The sequence below is a fragment of the Paroedura picta genome, chromosome 10, assembly GCF_049243985.1.
Source record: "Paroedura picta isolate Pp20150507F chromosome 10, Ppicta_v3.0, whole genome shotgun sequence".
Classification (NCBI taxonomy): domain Eukaryota; kingdom Metazoa; phylum Chordata; class Lepidosauria; order Squamata; family Gekkonidae; genus Paroedura; species Paroedura picta.
Window position 1 is genome coordinate 41,873,492 of NC_135378.1, and position 20,691 is coordinate 41,894,182.

The following is a 20,691-nucleotide window of genomic DNA, read 5'->3' on the forward strand; positions in this document are numbered from 1 at the left end:
GATTATTGGTCATAGTTGATGTGTCATCACTTGAGGCAGGAATGGAGGAGGAAGCAAACTCGAATCCCAAGCTTACTCATTGGATAACCACAAATTCCCTCCTAGGGGAGGAGAAATGGCATTTTCTGAGGCTTCTCAAGCCACATGGCAAGCAAGGAAAACATTTGGATCTGCTCCTTAAGAGCCCAGTTTTTGTGTGAAAGTTTTGTTATTCCACGGAACATTAGGGGGGCCATTGTGGCATGTTTTGCGGCTGTGTCTTTGCACCTTCCTGTGTTTTTCTTGGGGGGGGGAATCTAAGGCTAACCTGTTTGACAGATTTTTGCAGAAGTCCAGTATAAACGAGACAACGATCACAAGCACCTGCTGTACCTTTTCCTCCCTCCAGATTGAGAGAAGATCCCATACTTCCAGGACACATTTCAGTCTTGATTGTTATTGTTCTGCACCAACATCTTCCTAGTCCTGACTGGCAGTGGAAAGAGAAAGATTATCCTCTATTTTTCAAATAATTTGCCCCCATGGAGATGTTTTCTGACTGGGGAGTGCTGCTCTCCCTGCTGGTCATGAGTCTGTAGGCTTGTCATGAGGTGCTTCTCAGATTGTTTGTAGATAAGCCTGAATGCCTGAGAAGTGGCATTTGCACCCAAAGGAAACAGAAAGTGGTGTATGTGCAGGTGCCATCTTTAGGATTATCATTTGACTTCAAAGTAAACAGAAAGCAATTGAAAGCTTTTAAAATAAAATCCCACCCCCACCCCCGCTGGAATTGCCTCAGAATTGTACACTCCTACAGTATTATTATAATCTTTTTTGTATTGTCCAAAATATACCACAGCCAGGAAGAATTTCCTTGTAAAGTGGCTTTAAAAATATTTGATGACTTTAGATGTTAAGTAGCTACAGCAAAAACTGCACATTCAATGTAGCTAAATTCTGCTTTGTTATTTCCAATGCTTAAACATTCCTTGGTTTAATACATGAATAAAGATGGATTGAATTTTCCGTGGCATTTTTATGTGCCACAAAAAAGCATCTGACTGGGCAAGCACCAGGCTTGGCCCTTTAGAAATTCTGACTTACCATATTAGTCTCTTTTCCCTTCTGAATATTAGACTATTCCATGGGCAGTGTGGCAGATAAACTTTGTGAACGGTCAGCTGGGATGGCTGACATTTAAATATACAAGTGAGTTCAGCAATTACTCTGAAGGAGCTTTGCAGGTAACCATTTAACACAAAGCATTCCATTTCAGCTGCTTTTATTCCCTTTGTCTCAACTGGACTAAGCTGTCTTACATTTAAGTCCTTATCTTAAATAAGCAGGAGATCAAGTTATTAGTCCCATCGATTTAATTCAACCAGGCTTAAACCTTGTTAACCTGGCTAGAGCTGGTGGCTGATGAGAAAGTCCTCCTTTCTTACTGAGACTCAAAGCAGCTTACACACTGTAAATTGATCTAATCAATAATACAAAGAGACATCTAATGAGCAACAATGGTACTAGGACAAGGACTACTGAAATGTGATTAAACACAGTATATTTGATATGATACAGAGGATAGATGTAATGCAGAGAAATAGTATTATATCAGTAGGGGAAAAGTGCAATGGCAATAGTGCACTGCATGAAGGAAACACATAATACATCCTAAAATCCCTAGCCCCCTTCCCTTTATAAATTGCCGTCTGGAAGCATGCCATCATTGTGTAGTCCTGTTAGCATGGAGCTCTCAAGTCTTCAGATTCTGAAGTAGCCACACTGATTTTGATGGATGTCTGAGGTCTAAGAATTTGTAAATTGTGAGCAAAAGTTTTATTAGATAACGCCCCCCCCAATAGTATTGCAGGATTAGAGAACTATGTTAGAGAGGATGAATCTGATGCTTCCTGAAGTGAGCAAAGTTCTCACAGTGATTTACAAGCCCAGTTTTTAAAGTTCACCACTTTAAAATTCATTTGCTAAGTTCAAAGAAATTCCAAGTGAAATTCCACCTGATTTCCTGCTACAGTGGAAAGGAGCAAAGCCAGTTCTTCAGTAACTCATGGTTATAGATCAACTGCAGTCAACCTCCCCGGACTAAATCATATGGAAAATGACTCAAGGTAGATCTAGGGCAGGCCTTAAATATTTCCTGCATCCCCAAACACCTTATAAGAAGTCAGTGACAATGTCAAGAATGACGACTGCTCTTCTACTGAAAACCCAGGCCACTTCTTCCATCACTCAGTTGAAGGCAGCTAGTTGTTGAACAGAAGGGGGTACTTTGGGGGGAAATGGCAGGCTGGCTCATATGCCTCCCATCCTCTTGCCTATGTTCTGTGCCACCACAATCCCACTCTCTACACTTTTCAGAGTACATATATCTGATCCTAAAACATGTGCATCTTGTGCCCATCATAAAGACTTCCATTATTTTGACAACGGATGTTGAGTTGGGTACCCTGGCATATTGGAAGATGGTACACAGCCACTGTGCTATTTCTTGGGTAGAGCAAGAAGAGATCGAAGCAACTATATGAAACTGAATGCTGTTGCCATGAATGTGATATTTGGTGTGCTTTTTTAAAAGGAGGTTTATCTCAGTGATGTTAAATTGTGTTATATATTTATTGTTCTTACTAGCTTTAATATTATCTATTGAATTGTATTTTACTTGTTGTAGACCACCTGGAGCCTTGTTTATATATAGAGAGGTGGAGTACAAATCTGATAAAACAAAATAAAATGGGACAGATGGGGTGGCTGGTTGCCTCAATATTGCCTCTGTAGTTTGTAGTTATACGTCCATATATACAAAGGGGTTTTCATAGACAATGTCATAGTCAAAGAGTGCTCTTCCTTAGGAGGCCATCAGATTTTAAGCCTAAAGAATTTCTGACTTTGAAAAATTAGGGCTTCATCTTTCAGCAACAATATAGACAAGCAGCAGCCACATAAGTGATCTGACTCCTGTAGTGATCTCCCTTGCCAGAGCCAGTGGCCCCCCAATGGCATTAGAGTGGTAAACCCCCAAGCCCATTGTCAGTGGGTTTCCAGTGGGTCACCAGACTGGCCTGCTGGGTTTATTATGAACAGATCATCTTTAAGCTGCAGGTTAATGGAATTGTTTGTGTCTGCATCCTATTGTTTTAATTAAACATTCTACTTAATGCTTTCCTGACCTGTTGTTTTGGGGAAATTGAAATTAATAAATAATGAACAATGAATCAGTCCTATTGTGATAATATATATTTATGTTTATAAAATGTTGATTTATTAATTAGTGAATGGTCCAGTTCAGTTTTCTGCTTACGCTTTCTACTAGCTTGCAATACAGTCCAAAGAAGAGTTAGCAGCACCCTTCTATAAAATCATAGCATGAGTTTAGAATGACACCATTAATGTTCTTGAATATGACAGATAAATTCTTCCATCTCTGACAAAAAGCCACATGGATCTCACCTCAAAAAGAAGATTTTTAAGGTGATAAATATAGAATAAGATTAACACGCTTTCCCTCATGTGCATTCTCTGTAGGAAATAAAAGACCATCCCTATAGCTTTTAATTAAAGCTTTCAATCAGATAACCTAAACCTCAAAAGCAATATATCCTATTTTAATTTTAAAAAATGCTGATTGTGGTCATTGTTCAGAATTAAAATCCCAAATAAAATATGGGAAGGATGGAGGTAAGAGGAGGTTATATAGTGTTACCTGATAAAAGAAGACAGTAATATTTAAAATGATGTAAGTGTTGGATCGATTTATGATGTATTTTATCTCCTGGAGAAACCCTAGTTTATCGCTGTGTCATTCAGCTTGAAGCATCAGCTGTATATCTTTCTACCAGCTTACTGTAGTTGTGGGTTGAAAGGAAAACCTTGGCCAAAATGAGATGGATGGATCAGAGAGAGCGTTTGATGTAATTTTGCCTTGGTAATTTCCTTATATTTTCTCTCCAACACTTCCTGTGGACAAACATTAATGTTAATAGCTTACAGACTATGTTCAATAGTCATTTTCAGCAATTTTCACTGAAAGTTAAAGTTGCATATTGTTTCTTGTAAAAACTAGAGTAAAAACTTCCCTGTTATAAATTGCACAAAGCCTGGATCCTCTACCTCTCCACTTCCACATTGTGTTTTTTAAAAAACTTTTTATCATAAGGAATAATTTAAAAATCTAGAATTAATTCCAAATGTGAATGATTTGCATCATCACTAGCAACCCTGAAACAACCTTTCATGGTTACTGTCTATTTATCCATATACCTCCACCATCCTTAACATTAGAAAAAAATGATTTCATAATCTATAGCTAAAATTTGCTCTGTGTGTATGTGTGTGGAGGGTGTATGCAGACCACAAAATATTCCACAATAATTGATGATCTGACACATGACCATGGATTATTTTAATTTCCTTTGAAACATTACCTTGGGTTGTTTTACCTTACTCTTTTTTGCCACTACTTATCTTAGTCTCTTTGCATGCCTCTGGTATTCAAGGTCATTCCTTACAATATAAGGGCCTGTTAATTTGGATTTGGATAGCAACAGGTGCTGAGACCAATGCTAAGGAAGGCTAAGGAAGTTTCACTTCTGGACTGGGGATTCCAACTCATGAGTATGTCCTGAATAACCCATATGAACAGTAGAAACAGTACAACCCCCCAACACGGAGATACATCCAGTGCCTTACTTTAGCAAATTTGAAGCATTCTCACTGGTCAACTTTCATACCGGAAGAGACACTGAACAGGAGAAAAATGGAACGCAATAGCATACCACAAAATGAAATAGTACATTATAAGGAACTAGATAAGCCAGAAAGATGAATTTTGGACCCTCGTGTGTATATATGTGTGTGTGTTTGGGGTGGGGGAGAGGGGTTAGCTGCCACTGAGTTCTTTAATGCAGAGTTTTCATATTCCTAAAAAAAAGTATCTGTCTTCATATGGAAAAGCCATAAACTAAAAAGCCTTTAGAAAACTCTTAGGGAGAGATGTATTAATGTTCTGCAACAAGCTTGTGTGATGTAGACTAGACAAGCAACATTGTAATAGGCGTTAATTTTGCCGCACTGCTATTTACTATGCCCGTTCATCTGAGGGGGGGGGGGAATCAAAACAAGGATGGGAAATGTAAAAATACTTTTCAGTGTCAGTTGATGACCATGGGGCTATCTGAGTAGAAATGAACTCATTTTTAATGGGTGGGGGGAACAAACCTTAATGTCATTTTTGTTTACTGTATGAGAAGTGCAGTTTGGAAACTGCTGCCAAGGAAACACTGAATGAGGAATCACGAAAGCCAGGCTGGCTAACCAGCGCTTTGAAAATGAAGCCTTTCTTCTAGCCTTATGACTAAATAATACCCAGTGGCTCCAGTCCGAAGCCTGGTTAATACATCTGTCCAAAACACATAATTACTCGGTCATAACATTTCCCCGGCCATCAGCCAACAAACCAATCAGCATTTTTCTCAAACTCATGAGAATTTTTGCTGTGTCAAGCTGTTTGATCTTTAGGTAGTCCCCCCCCCCCCCAAGGTAGAGGGATGCCATGCTGGAAGATTTTAATTTAAAATAGCTCCTTTTGGAAATTACACTGGGAGTGAAACACTTTTGGAAGAGGGGAGGGGGCCTCCAGCAAAACTGAATTTTTTATTCTATTTGGGGCAGTTAGCAAATAATTCTGTTTCTTTGATAACATTTTGTGAGCAGCCTGGCTCATAATATGTAAAGCAAAGCTGTTCAAGTTAAACCTCCAGAATAAAATGCAATTGCAACAATATGCAAATGCAACAGTAATTGGAACTAAGAAGCACACAGCCATATCCACTGAAAAAATCAGTATAAAAGGATTTTAGGCAGTATTCAGTTCTATGATAGCATTTGGGTTCAGTGAGATGCTGCTTGGGATGAAAATTCAGAGGTGGGAGAGCTATGAAAGCTGAGAGCCTGGCTGTATCATGGAAGAATGGCCCAGACTCCATTAACCTGTGTGGTCTCTGAATCCCAAAAGGGCCTTCGGTTCCATCAGTCTGACCTACAGGCATCCCTCAGGAAGTCTGCTGCTGAAGGAGACAACAAGCCATATGTATTATTTCACAAGACTGGAGTAGTGGGAGCAGGGGAGCAGGGAGGGGACAAAGTTTCAGGGCACTGGTCACCTGTTACTGTACAATGTTTGATTGGGTCTTGGTGATGGTGGAGGTGGTGGTGGTGGTGGAGAGGCTCAGATGAAAACTCTGTCTGGAAGAGCCTGAGGAACAGCTTCAATTCAGCTGTAAAATACGATGCTCTGTGGTATAGTGGTTAAGCGTGGTGGACTGTAATCTGGAGAACCAGGTGTGAATCCGCACTCCTCCACATGTAGCCAGCTGGGTGACCTTGTGCTACTCACAGTTTTCTCAGAACTCTCTTGGTCCCCACCTACCTCTCAAGGTGCCTATTGAGGAGAGAGGGAGTGAAGCTGCTTTGAAGAAATAAGCTGCTTTGAGACTCCTTATGGTAGAGAAAATGCAACTGTTCTTCAGTTTCAGCCTCTAGCATCCCTTAGGTGGAACAATCAGCGTTCCCTTAGGCAGAACAACTCTCAGAGTCCAGGGCTTCTGGCAGGTTCAACTGGTGCTGTTCTCCTATCTTAACTCCATGCTATTTACCAGCCAGCCCTTCTCCCACCCACCCTTTCCGCCACACGAGCCACAGCACTGTCAAGGGAAGGGTGCACGTGCAATATGCCCGTTGTATTCATATGCTGATTTACTGCCATTCACAGGCAGCTGCCTTAATCCAATCTCAGCTATAATTGCCCAGTTACTTACTCATCTTGACTCCAGCTCACCCTTTCTGACAATTAAACCGCACCCACACACCAACACGTCCTCCCTCTTCCTCAGCCTTTCTCAATTTTTTTACCATTGACAAACTCCTGAAACATTCTTTAGGTTTCGAGAAAACCCAGAAGTGGCACATAATAGGGTTGGAAGCATAGCTGTGAACACACCCACTTGGGGTCCCTCCCCTTCCCACTCCCTCCAGGCCCATCAACATGACTATATATGGTCAAATCAACCAATAAATGTATAACAATATATGTATATGTATATCACACACATTAATTAACTCCCACCCATTCAGGAAACCCTTCCAGGGCTGTCAAGGGTCCCCTGGATTTCACAAAACCCTAGTTGAAAAAGCTTGCTCTACATATATGTAATGTTTGAGAAAATTCTGCTCCACAGTATCTGAAGAAGTATGCATGGCCACAAAAACGTATATCTCGAATAAAACTTTTTTGGTCCTAATGGTGCCACTGGACTCAAACTTTGTTTTTCCTCTTCAAAGTCTTCCACGGTGATCTCTTATCTCCTGAGATCTGATGCAATTGAGCTATACTATCCCATTCCACATCCCTGTTTTCTTCATGGAAAGTAGGAATTAAGGTGGGTTAGGGCTGTATTTCAAGAAACATATTGTGTGCATGTGTAAAGAATGGCATGATTCTGTTTAAAATGTTCCAGCTGGTAACAAGAAATAATGAAGGGAAAACTTATACCTATATCTTTGTGCTCCTCCTGGGCAGAATTTTTATAGTACATGAAATGCCTCTCTGTTTGCAGTTTGGCAGGGAGAATCCACTGGATGAGAATTTCATGCTATGCAATGTTATAGGTGGGAATGTGTTTTCCATTGAAATTCACATGAACACCCAGGTGCAATAATGACCCTACATATATGATCAAATGATGTTAAAGGACACAAAGTTTTTAACAAAAGAAACAAGTCCATCTCATCCACCCCTTTTCCCCTGGCAAACTGCCTCTGCATATCTTATTGTATAAGAATCCAGCTGTCAAAGGAATTGTTCTGAAAGGATCTTATTGAAATCAGTGTGACTACACTGGCCAGTGGTTTGGTAATTGCAGTGCATGTGCTTTGTAGAAATCCCTCCAGTGCAATAGTTCTTTGATATATTTCTATTTACACTTTAAAGATGAAAATTAAATTAAATGTTTAATATACCAAGCAGATGTTGCTAAGTGCATGAAATTCACATTTTTCAAGATATAATGGAACCACTAATGAAGAACAAGCCAAGAAATGATATCATTCAGAGACAACGACTAATCTGAAACACTGAAAGAGGGAAGCTAATCTGATGGGTGTTATGTGATCTTAAATGAAAGATCTAAGAAAAAAGAAAAAAAGAAAAAAGAAAAGAAAAAAAAGGGGGGGGTCAAGTTAACTCCAGGCTTTGTACTCAAACACTAGACAGTATCGTGTATAGAATTTACAGTGCAGACTTCTAAATAAATAATATTATCTAATTTATTCATATTCTATTATGAAGATTACAGGATCATTTATCTATTCATTTAAGTATTTTATATTTTGCACCACACTCAAGGGCTCAAGGAAATGTATCTGCAGATTAATAATTCTATTTTCACAATAGCCTTGTGATGTATGTTTCTACCACTTTATGCCACTTTATACATCATCCAAAATCATGTATTGTAAGTCTGGTTGTTTCCATGTGCTTTTGGAATGGGAGGAGCATCTAAGCAGAGTTGGGGGAGCATTTTGGTAATTTCCAGAAGCCTAACATTAAAAAAAAAAGACCGGCAAACTGCCAAATTTGACAATTGCTTGGGATTGATCCATTTGGAGGATAGTGCAACCAGCATAGAACAGGCTTTTAAAAACTGCCAGGATCATGACCAGTGTGCAGGATCAAATTACAGAAAACCATGCAAATATGCAAAGAAAGGGAGTAAGCCTTATTATGTTTAATTCCCTTTCTTTGAAAGCTCGCTTCAATACGTTTCTATCAGCATTGCTTAGTGGAAGATTTCGACATGTGCTTTTGATGGATCAACTGTGCCCTTGTAGTTTGGATGCAACTGAATTGATTACTCATATTATTCTGCATTGAGATTTTTACCAGGATATCAGAAGTAACCTAATTTCACTATTGTTGCTACGGTTCTCTAGTTATATTGACGATCTGTTAGTTAACATCTTACTTGCAGATAAAGATACTTCCATTTCTTATACAGTTGTAAAGTTTTGTTATATTACCAGTAAAGTACAGAAATCCTTGGTTGACCTTAAGTGACTTGGTTGTTAACTTAATAATATTACTGTGGTTTTCCCTATGCTTTGATGCTGGTCAATGACCATAAATGAATGAATGAAATGAAATGCCTTACTATGCAGCTGTGCTAGGTGAAAATATTCCCTCCCCCATTTTTTCAATTTATTGGCATAAAACTAGAAAAGCTCTCCAGAGCTTCTGGCAGAGGAGTCCTCCCCCATATAAATTGCAGCCTTGTACAGTTTGCCCACAGACACGTTGCCAATGATCACAGCTTGCAATAATGCCAGTGGCCATGGGTTCTGCTATGCATTCTATACACTCAACATGTTCCCCCATATTATGAGATCATGTGACTCCCATTTTTCACACTAACCAATAACATAGCAGAGAATCTCCTAGTGCTCGGCAATATGGAAAAAGGGACTCTGTAGCTGTTCGTCAGTTTCAAAAAAGTCTTCAGCATGTGTGGAGAGTGGATCACCCCTCTGCCTGCATTCCTTTCAGTTCCCTTTCATTCAAGGATCTAATGCTCAAATGCATTCACAAAATCTGAACCATGATGGACACTACTATGCAGTTGTGATAGGGCAATTACATAATTTAAAAAAACCCCAAACTGTGGATATTACATGTCTCAAATGACATTTTTTAATTTTAAAAAGTCTATTTTTAAAGTGTATTTTTAAAATTGTAGCTGCAGAATAAATACACCAAAGAAAAAAGAATAGTGCATAAGATTAAAGATTAAAGGCTTGCTGCTCTGGAATCTGAAGTAAGCTATGTGTGTGTGATGGGCATCTATCTCTATGAGGGGACTGCATTGCCAGTGTGAAGGGATCTGTATTTGCAACAGCAATGATAGCAAAATGGGGAAGTCTCCTCACATGAAAGTGACATTTGGTTCTAGTATTTAATATAGCTCCAAGGAGATGCTACCAGGTTAGGTGATGGAGTGGTTAGGTTACACACATTCAGATATGCACACAAAGGTGCCTTATACCGAATCAGACCCTCATTTCATCAGTATTGTCTACTCTGACCGGCAGCAGCTTTCCAGGGTCTCAGGTAGAGACTCTTCTCATCACCTTTTGCCTGGTTCTTTTAGCTGGAGATGCCAGGAATAATTCCTGGGATCTCCTGCATGCAAAGCAGTGGCTCCTCCAACAAGCCACAGCCTCTCCCAATGTTGAAATGATGGCAGCCAGTCACTGGTTGTCTTCAGGATGGCCCCACTTACTTTCCTGAATCACTTGGATGGCATCCGGGTGAATGCCTGCAGGTGCTCATGGGAAACCCATTGGGGAATGCTGCATTTGTTAGGGAGGATCCAAAGTGCTTTCCACTCATCTAAGAAGGATTTTCCATGAAGAAAGGACACCTTTGTATCTAAACAAGGGTTTTAAAGAAGCAACAGGATTTTTTTTTTGCAGGCTTGGAATTTTTTAAAAATCTTGAAGTCACCCACAATGTGGCCCTGCTGAGTCAGAAATTAACATTTCAACGTTGCTTCATTTTTGCCTTTTTGATCAAAATTCTCTACATGAATCTAGCTTAGAAATAGCCATTATTTGTAAATACAAATATACGGTGACACCATTTGTGCAAGCAATTATAACAAAGATGGAGACACAAAAGGTGTTGGGATGAAAAAGCTGCTGCTTTACTGAGGAACATGGCTGTAAACACCCAAGACCACACAGGTATTGTGAGGATGAATCTGGTTTTTCCAAGCTAAACCTCTGATTTCTCAACCTGTGTCTCCAACAAAATGAGCAGGTGACCTGCATTGCACCTGAGTTAAAGCTGACCTTCAAAGTATATCCTAGGTTCTATTGGGAGCATGAGGAAGGATCTCATTTCAAGAAGCTAGCCACTCCTGTTGATTATTCTCAGACCATGCCACAAGAGACAGCAGTGACCTCTGAACTATAACAATCTGCAAATTACAACTATCTTCATTTCCATCAGAGATTACTATTCCAGGTATCCAGGTTCCTTTTATTTCTTCATATATATGTAATCATTAATTTAAAAATTAATGTGATTACATATTCCAATATATCCCTGTTCTCTGCCAATTTAAACTGGGACCAAATAAAGTCTGTCTTGTTCTCCATGAAGAGTAGGTGATGTGGGTGACTGAATTGCCCTGCCTAGAATTGAAAAAAGAAACCAGCATTATGAATTAAAAAATCGTAGCCTCATGTGCCGGATTTTGGGAGAGAGAAAGGCCCACAAGGCTGTAGGTGCTCCACAGTTCTGGTGGCCCATAGTACAGAATTTGGCTTGGCATGTATGAAATCCACTTCCTGCATAAGAGTCACTGTGATCCCCTTGCAAAGGAATTGTATGATTGCTCATCAGAGTGCAGTCCCTTTACAAAAATCCTACACAATTCCTCTCTGGCTCTATAGCTCCTGGATTTTTCCAATTATGATTGTTTAGGAGAAATAGTAAATTTGTTATGTTTTCAGAAATCTATACATCTACCCATCTATCTATATTTGGGGACATCTGTTACCCTTTATAATATAGGCCCTCAAAACCCCTTAAAACTGTGTTGAAATGTACCTTTGGCCAAAGTTGGGCCACAAGCTTCTAAGTGAGCTATGTATTTTGGATGAACTTTGAACACTGTTTTTGATACTCCATATATTCATCCTTTCATGTGGGAAATCCGCTGAACCACAGGGAATATACATTACGTTCTTTACAATCTAGGCATCTGGCTGCTCTACATATTATTGCTTCCTTAGTATAACAAGGAAAGTAATGAAAAATGATATAAGGAATATGGATGAAACAGAACCTCTGGAGCTAGGAAATTATGTATAAATTGAGGAGAAGTAAAATGTTCACTACTCATTTAGGGACTGATCCAACTCCCATTAACATAGTTGGAGGAAATCCTCAGTAGACTTGGTGGAAGTATTATTGTGACGGTATAGAAAAATATGCAAGGAAATTACATATTGTGAACCACTGCTTGAGTTAGTAAGCTTTAGTTTTTTCCAGACACGGGAAGCTGTGTACTTCAACACTTGTTAGAAAAATAGCTAATATAGAGAGCTGGCCATGAGGCTAGCTAAATACAATCCTTCAGCAGGCTATGATCGGGAATTATTGTGAACTGTAAAACAAGCAAGGTATATACCTCCTCTAGAAGTTTCACAAAAGGCAACATTTCTTGGAGCCCATCAAGAACACCAGAGGAGCTCGGCATTTTTATACATTGGCCAACCAGTTGCCCTAGAAGGCCAACAAACAAGGCACAGAAGCCAAGGCCTTCGCTTGATGTTGCATCCTAGCACTAGTATTCAGAGGTTTACTGCTTCTGACAATGGCCATTCCCTTAGCCTTCTAATATCTAGTAGCAAAGGAGGGAAGGTATCTGCAGGTACCGAAATCTGTGAGTCATGTCAATGTACTCTAGCGATAGACAGTAGATTTTGCCATTTCACACAGTAAAATCCAGTTGCAAAATGCATTGAAAATTGATTGAAAGCTGAATTATTCACCGTGTATGAAAGCACCATTGGAGTCAGCAATCAAGCTTCCATTGCTACTATTTTCTGCTTGGATTAAAAAAAAACCCTGTAGTTAAAAAATAAAGGTTGTAGGATGGGAACATCGGATGCATGTCTAAGAAATCTTGTGTGCCTGTCATTTCTGTGACATGTATCTAAGACTTTTGTTGAAACTTTATCACAGTGTCTGGCAGCTTCTCTTATGGAATTGAAGCCCACAAGTAAGGAGGAAAAAAGTTGAGAAGGAGCCTCCATCATATTAGGCTGTATGCTAGGTCAATTGGATACAAGTAGCTACCCTTTTCTCTCTCTGCTACTTTCTTTAACTTATATGAGTAGGTAATCTGCATCAGGACTTTCATGGCTGACAGTGGTGCAACCTGTCCCACAGGAATGCTTGTTCCATACCAGGTGTTTTAATTACTAGGTTACATGTCTGACCCATCGTGACCCCACGGACAACGATCCTCCAGGCCTTCCTGTCCTCTACCATTCCCCGGAGTCCATTTAAGTTTGCACCAACTGCTTCAGTGACTCCATCCAGCCACCTCATTCTCTGTTGTCCCCTTCTTCTTTTGCCCTCGATTGCTCCCAGCATTAGGCTCTTCTCCAGGGAGTCCTCCCTTCTCATGAGGTGGCCAAAGTATTTGAGTTTCATCTTGAGGATCTGGCCTTCTAAGGAGCAGGCAGGGCTGACCTTCTCTAGGACTGACCGGTTTGTTCGCCTTGCAGTCCAAGTGCAAGAGTCTTCTCCAGCACCAGAGTTCAAAAGCCTCAATTCTTTGATGCTCGGCCTTCCTTATAATCCAACTTTCACAGCCATACATTGCAGCTGGGAAGACCATAGCCTTGACTAGACACACTTTTGTTGGCAGGGTGATGTCTCTGTTTTTTAGGATGCTGTCTAGATTTGCCATAGCTTTAGAGTACATTCCCACAAGAAGCCAAACATTCTTTGAAAGGCAGCATTCAGAAAAAGGCACCCTCGGTGATACCAAGAGCAGTGCACTCAAGAACACTGACAGATCATTCAATTAAATCAATACATTAAATGCAGTTTTTTCAAGCACAAGTGACATCAGCCGGTCCTTCACTCAGTGTGCTCACCAGGAGCCATTTTCAACTACATTAAGGGAAGAGAACAATGGCTGGGGACTTATTCTGCTCTTCCCTTGGTGCATATCAGTAATGGATCAAACTGTTGCTTGAATTAAATTTCTAACATACTTAAGGGAAGATGGAAGGAACACACAGTGCTCTGCATAATAAGGGAGTCAGTGTGTTAGCAATAAGGGGCTTCAGAAACTGAAATCACAGTATTGTCTTGCAATGTGGGTGGCAGCAGTCCAAGGGATGTCCCATGCAAGTACCTTGTATGCCCCCCCCCAAAAAAGGCATAACATTGTACTGTGTTTTGTACCCACAAAGTATCAAACGTTAGGATGAATTCATTCCAAATGCAGCCTGCTGGCTTCTGCTGGGGTAGGGTAAAATGAGAGACAGGCAGGGACGCCCCCCCCTCTCATGTTGCCAAAATGGAGAAGACTAGTGGGTGTGTGAGAGAGGGCAATAAAAGGAAGAGGGAGGAAGTTTGGCCCCTGATAATATCAGTCAAACATCAAAGGGGTAGCCATAAAGCAAGAGACAGAAAAGATGTGTTATGTATGTGGACAGTCCACACTATATGCAAATGCTGGCTTGAAGGACAACCAATAGTAACCTGAACTGGACTCTAATAATGGACCAATCTGAGGGCCCAGTTAATGGCCAATCAGGCTTCCCCATTAAGGGCCAATCAGGGCTCTCGGCAGGATGCCTGAAATGCCTTTAAGTTTCCTGCGGGCCTGTTTTTCTCTGTTCGGAGTTTGGAGTAAGAGTTGTTAATAAAGAGCTGTTGTTTTCAAAGAACTTGGAGTCTAAGTCTTGCTGAACCCACTGACTTATTAGGATGCTAGGAGGCTGACCTCTCCCCAAAACTCCCCAATAGTCCCCTCTGAAGTCTGAGGCTAAGCGGCCTCACATTCTCCTCTTCTAACAACTCACTTATTCCCTTTTGGGCACCTAGAAAGACTACTGCTGCCTCTGCCTGGCCAGGACTGGGACTGGGGTGTCTGCCCATGTACAGTGTAGATTCTAAAAAATTGACCTCCATTGCCCCATGGTCTTGTACAAGAAGAAGAAATCAAACTGGGAGGATAGAATTGCAAACTCTGATTTGGAGAATGTTTGGAGAGGGTTGGGGGGTGGGGGTGGAGCCTGGGGCAGGTGTTTTTTCCACCAGAAATTATTCCTGCTGGCTGGAGATCAGTTTTAATACTGGGAAATTTCCAGGCCCCACCTGGAAGTTGGCAAATCCATGGGAGGCCCAATTAGGGTAGGCCTAATCCAGGAGAACAGAAGCATATGATGGAGCCCAACTGTGTGCTATATATGTCATGTTCTGAGACCTTAATTATTCGTGAGGATTAAAATCAACTTCAAAAACAATAAATCACAGAATATGCATTAAGGTGCTGTCAATAAAACTTTAAAAACTTGGTGCTAAGTATAAAAGCTCAATGTAAGTTTTAGAATAGCTTTTAAAGAAGAAAACCTTTTCAAAATCATGATCAGCAATTATTTTCAATGTCATATAACATCAGACAAGGTGATATAATACAGCAGTTCTCCTAACATCATTTTTTAAAGCACCTTGAGGCTGGCCACCTTACCAAGAGGTGCTCTCCATGCTCTCCATGTAATTACAAACAGTGTTGTTCTAGTATTGCTTTGAAGCACTATTCAGTTTAGATAATGATGGAGGTTCTGTTGTAGAATAATTAGAACACCGTGTAATATGTCTGGAGCCATAGATAGACTACCTGAAATAGTAAATTTAAACAAATTTAAAGCAACTGAGTAGGGTTGCCAGGCTCCTTCCAGGGGCAAGGAATTTCCCCAAGTACCAGAGCATCCCTGCATGATGATTTTGCTTCTGATATGTGCCAGAAATGACATCGCTGTGTCACCTGCAACTCCAGCCCATGATCCAGTATGGATGCCAGTTTCCAGGTGGGACCTGAGGTCCCCTAGAATTATAGCTTATCTCCAGACTAAAGAGATCAGTTTCCCTGGAAAAAGAGTTGGTTTTTATACCCCATTTTTCACTGCCTGAAGGAGTCTCAAAGCACCTTCCCTTCTTCTCCCCACAACAGACACCCTGTGAGGTAGGTGATGCTGAGAGAGCTCTGACAGAACTGCGCAGTCAGAAGAGCACTGTGAGGGCTGTGAGGAACCCAAGGTCACCCAGCTGGCTGTATGTGGAGGAGCGCGGAATCAAACCCAGTTTGCCAGATTAGAAGCTGCCACTCTTAACCACTACACCACACTGGATGATTAGGAGGGTGGACTCTATAGTATCGCACTCTGCTGAGGTTGCTCCCCACCCCAAATCCTGCCCACTTCCAGCACCAAGCACAGAGTCTCCAGGCATTTCCCCGCCCAGAGTGGCAACCCTAATGACCAGAGAAATATCAGGGGGGGGGAGGGTTTTCACGAACATGAAAACAATCTTTATCTTCACGGGGGCTTTCATAGTGATGAACAGAGTGTTTGATTTCACATTCCCTCCCAGACCTACCTAATGCTGCATCAGAAAATAAATGTGGTATAATGGCCAATCAGGGGTTCTCTACCATAGAGCAAAGCCCAGATTCAAAACAGCCTGCTTTCTCAATCCAGATTTTAAAAATATTGAGCATTAAAAGCACTCTAAGATATCGCACAATAAAGGTGGGGTGACTCTGGATCAATCCTTCTTGCTGCAGAAGGAAATCAAAATGGAAATTACATTCAGTGTAGACAGCAGGGACTGAATCGACCTGGAATAAAAGCTCAGCGCAGTTTACACCCTGGGCTATTGGGAGAGAGGAAAGAACCTGTTCCTTACTTGGCCACAAAGCTTACCTGGGCCACTTCCTCTTCCTACCAGATCTCACGGTATGGTGGTGAGGGTAAAACAGAGGAGAGGAGGGACAGGGGCCACCCTGAGCTTTAGGATTTCTACAGGATTCCAGTCATTTCAGAGGCTTCTGGCATAAAGTTAATGACATCTCTGACTCCTAAATATTCCTTAGCTTCCATGCAGAGGCCAGATTGGATTGCTAAACCCACTCCAGTTTCCACTGTCCATTTCATAGGCTTAGTGGACAGATGGGATAGCTACATTCCAGGGTCGTCAACTTTTCAGGGAGGAGAGCCAGGCTTTCCCGTCCCTGCTGACTTATGCATTTCATCGAGGAGGATCCAGCATTTCCGATTTGACTATGAGAAAATGAGCTCCTCCAGCTGAATTCCAGAAGCCCCGGTTTCTGCATTAAATGGTCTTTTCTAGCTCTTGGTCATGTTTAGACTGTGGTATAATTCAGCTGGTGTTCATCCTAAATCTTCCTAAATATTTTCTATTTAAGTTCATGGAAGCCTGTTCTCAGTCAGGTTTTTTTTTTTAAAGAATGAAGGAAAGAAAATAGCTTATTTGGATTTTGTTTGACTTTGTTATGAAGTTGCAAGGACATTCGTGCATGACTTATGCTTGTATACAGGCAGGGCAAACAGATTTCTCAATGGAAGCCTTTCATCCTGACCCTTAGAAATGCCTTCACTGTAACCTTTCAATGACAGAGCCTATTTTGTGTTCCATGTAGAAACCACTTTCTAATGGGCTCTAACCTTATGCCATTTGGATTTCTCCCTCCAAACAGATATATTTTAGTAAGTGCCCCATTAACACTACACAGAGAAAATATCCAGTGTTTTTTCATCCCCCCCCCCCCTTTGAAGCTCTTCATAGCTTGTTAGATAACACAGTTGTTTGGACTGATATTTTAACCACTTGGCTAAATGGAAGTGCTTCAACCAATCTTCGCTCCACATCAGTGCCAGTTCTCATGCTCACCATTGTTTACGCAGCAGTAATCAACAAGGCCCATTTAGAATGCACTAGAATAAATTATGATAAATCTCCTGCCTGGGGGTAAAGATAAACCAGTGGCTGATGCACCAGTTATCTCTTGAAGAACAGGAAATGGATGAGCAGGCATTTTCCCCCTCCAGGCTATCTCTGAAACAAAAATCTGGCATTTGTAGGGAAATTATGAGCTGTAAGGCTCTCATGAACTCGAATGGTAAAAATAGATGCATTTACAAAAAAACACTTATCTCATTGGGAACACCATCCCTTCAAATTGGGATTTTGATGTATTTGTACTGCTTTCTAGACTGCCCCAAGTATTTGGAATTGGAGCATTCATCAAAATACTTAAATATAATGAAATGTAAGGGAAATTGCCCCGTACCTATTCTCTCCTGGCTTGAAGTCCTTTAGTCATTTGTCCTCTCCAGTATAGATTTCAAGCACAATAGTTTAAGAGGAATTCAAAGCAATGGCAAACCACCTCTGTTGCTCAGTTGGCTTGGAAGTCCCTTGCTGGTGTTGACATCAGTTGTCACATGACAGCATTTGCATTCATACATTAAAAAAAAAGTACCAGTAAAAGATTCAATTACACCTTCTAGATCAGAATGGGGCTATAGTGCTAATGAACAGATTGTGCACAGGTTGGGAAATGTGGGCCTGTGCCTGCATGCCAGAGGGGCTAATCCCAATTAAGCATGACACCGGCTTCATCCAGGCCCCTCCTGGCCTGTGTTAGGGCCTCTAATGGCAAGGGAAAGTGGATTCTTCTGTGTTCCTATGTTCCTTTCCTTGCTACAGCAGACATCAGAGGCCTGTCTGAGCCTGGCCTCTGTATAAGGGGAGAGATGGGCCTTCAAGCTGAGCTAGCTCCTCCCCACCTCCCACTTATGGTGTCACTACACGGGCACAAAACTCCCCATTCAGCTTTGCAATGCTGTGAAGCAGAACAGGGTGTTCTCACTCCCCCATGGTGGTGGGATAGTGGCATGCTGCTTTCCCACCATGCTGTGGTGTGGCCTCCATGGTCCTGCCCACCCCCCATGCTGCCACCACTGCTGCAAGGAACTGTGGAATCCACCCACCCTGGAGTTGTGTATGTATACGCACAGCTCTGGGGCAGACCATGTGATTTCTTCCCCCATGTGTACACAGGATGTGGTGAGACATGCTGCCCCACTGCCGCAGTGTGGCCACCACCATGCGTAATCGGTCATGGAGTCACAACATTCAAAATGAGGAGAAAGGCCTTTTTGGGCTTTGGTGTAGGTTGGCAGTTTATGAGACACTATTGATGGTTTCTGATAGTCTACATATTATTTCAAGATCTTGGGATGCAATTAGAGCAAATGTCACTTGAGGGGTTTTGCATTTTTTAATACACAGACATTTCTATGGGGGGAAATCACATGTGAACATTACAGATTACAAATGTCTATTCCTTTTCTCATGACTTTTCACTATAGGTAGACAGCAAACTTGTTGTATGGGCACTGGGGACATTCTCTTATGATATTCTCTTATGCATGAAGGCAGCCCTTAGTTATTTCCATCTTCTAACTTCCCTTGTTTTCTACCTTGTACAAGACATAACTTTTAGATCTTCCCTGTATTGAGCCCTGAAAGTCACTGGGCTGGGGAATTTTTATGTGGTTGTCTGTGGTTGTAGTCTGACTCTTTCGTGGACCCGGGTTGTGTATGGCCTTTTGCAAGTATCTTCAGCCTTCTATCCTCAGGGCCATTCATCCACCACCCAAACAAACATTGTAGCATAAATCAAGCTCAGTGTCAATTTTCAATCAGGGAGACCCCTGAGGAAATAAAACTCCCTTTTCCCAAGCATTATAGCTTCAGTCTGGATTCTCCCCCTCCCGGTGGCTGCTCTTTTGCAGCCAAATTACTTGCCTGGAGTTCAATTTTGCATGCATTCTGCTAATTGGACCCTTGTATAGCAGGCATATTTTTCTTCTTTAAAGTATCCATAGCAGGGTAGTAAGTGATACTTTTAAAAATGTTGGCCAGGAATTAGAAAATATAGGTATTTTAAAAGCAATGGCAGAATAATGACTTAGAGGAGGGTTTCACCTATATAGCCTTTTAAAATATTTACTGTGTTTTATCTCTAATTGCTTTAGATTACACATGCATTCTTTATGTTATCCCATAAGCATCATGGCAGCATACAACGAATGTAATTTTTTCAACTAAATATGAAGCAGCACACTGAATGAATCACACTTTCTTCAGACAACAAACAGGGGAAGTACCGGTCAGTGTTTCTCCTGATCTTTTCTGTCTGTCCTGCTTCACTCAGGAAACCTTGGTCAACTGACTGCTTATCGCTGGATTTTCCAAGCCTATCTTTTTATGAATTAAATCCCCATGAAGGAAATGGGTCTCATTTGTGATGCCCTTCAGGGGCCTGGAATTTCAATTGCTTCAATATGTACTAAGTCCTCACTGAACCTCCTTGTGACTATGCTGGGCCTGGACAGACATTATGTTCATGGGAACTAGGAGCCCACCAGTTAGGCATAGTCAGAGTACAAGGTCTCCTCAATTCCCAGGGTTCTAGTCTGGAAGAAGTACATGCATGGAAAATCCATTTGATGTCCAATTCACACAATTTGAATGTATCAGATCCACAGCAGGGACTGCCTGCTGGAGTTAGTAGGCTTCCAGTTCACGTTAACGTAAAGCCTGCAGAAGTCTACACAGCTAGTGGTATCTAGGGCAGAGCAGGGGACTGTGCGTAGTGGGCTACTCTTTGGTGGTATTTGGATTCGTGCAAGATAAGCAGTACATTGGCATCTTGGGGTTCACAGATCAAATTGATCATACTTTGTAATAACAGCTAACTCCATGACATGAGATAACAAACACAATAAAATTTCATGGTGAATCACAGAGATGTGGCTCTTTGTTTAGATCAAGTTGCTGCTTAGACAGCTGGGGTCGGCAGGAGGATTTTGGACATCTGGTCAGCCACTGTGGGGAACCACATGCTGGACCAGAAGAACCATTGCTGTGATCCAACATTGCTTGTTTCTGTTCCTAAGTCTTCCTCAGTGGTGCCAGAGTTGAGACCTACATGTGCATGTTTATGTGGACTTGCATAGGAAAGA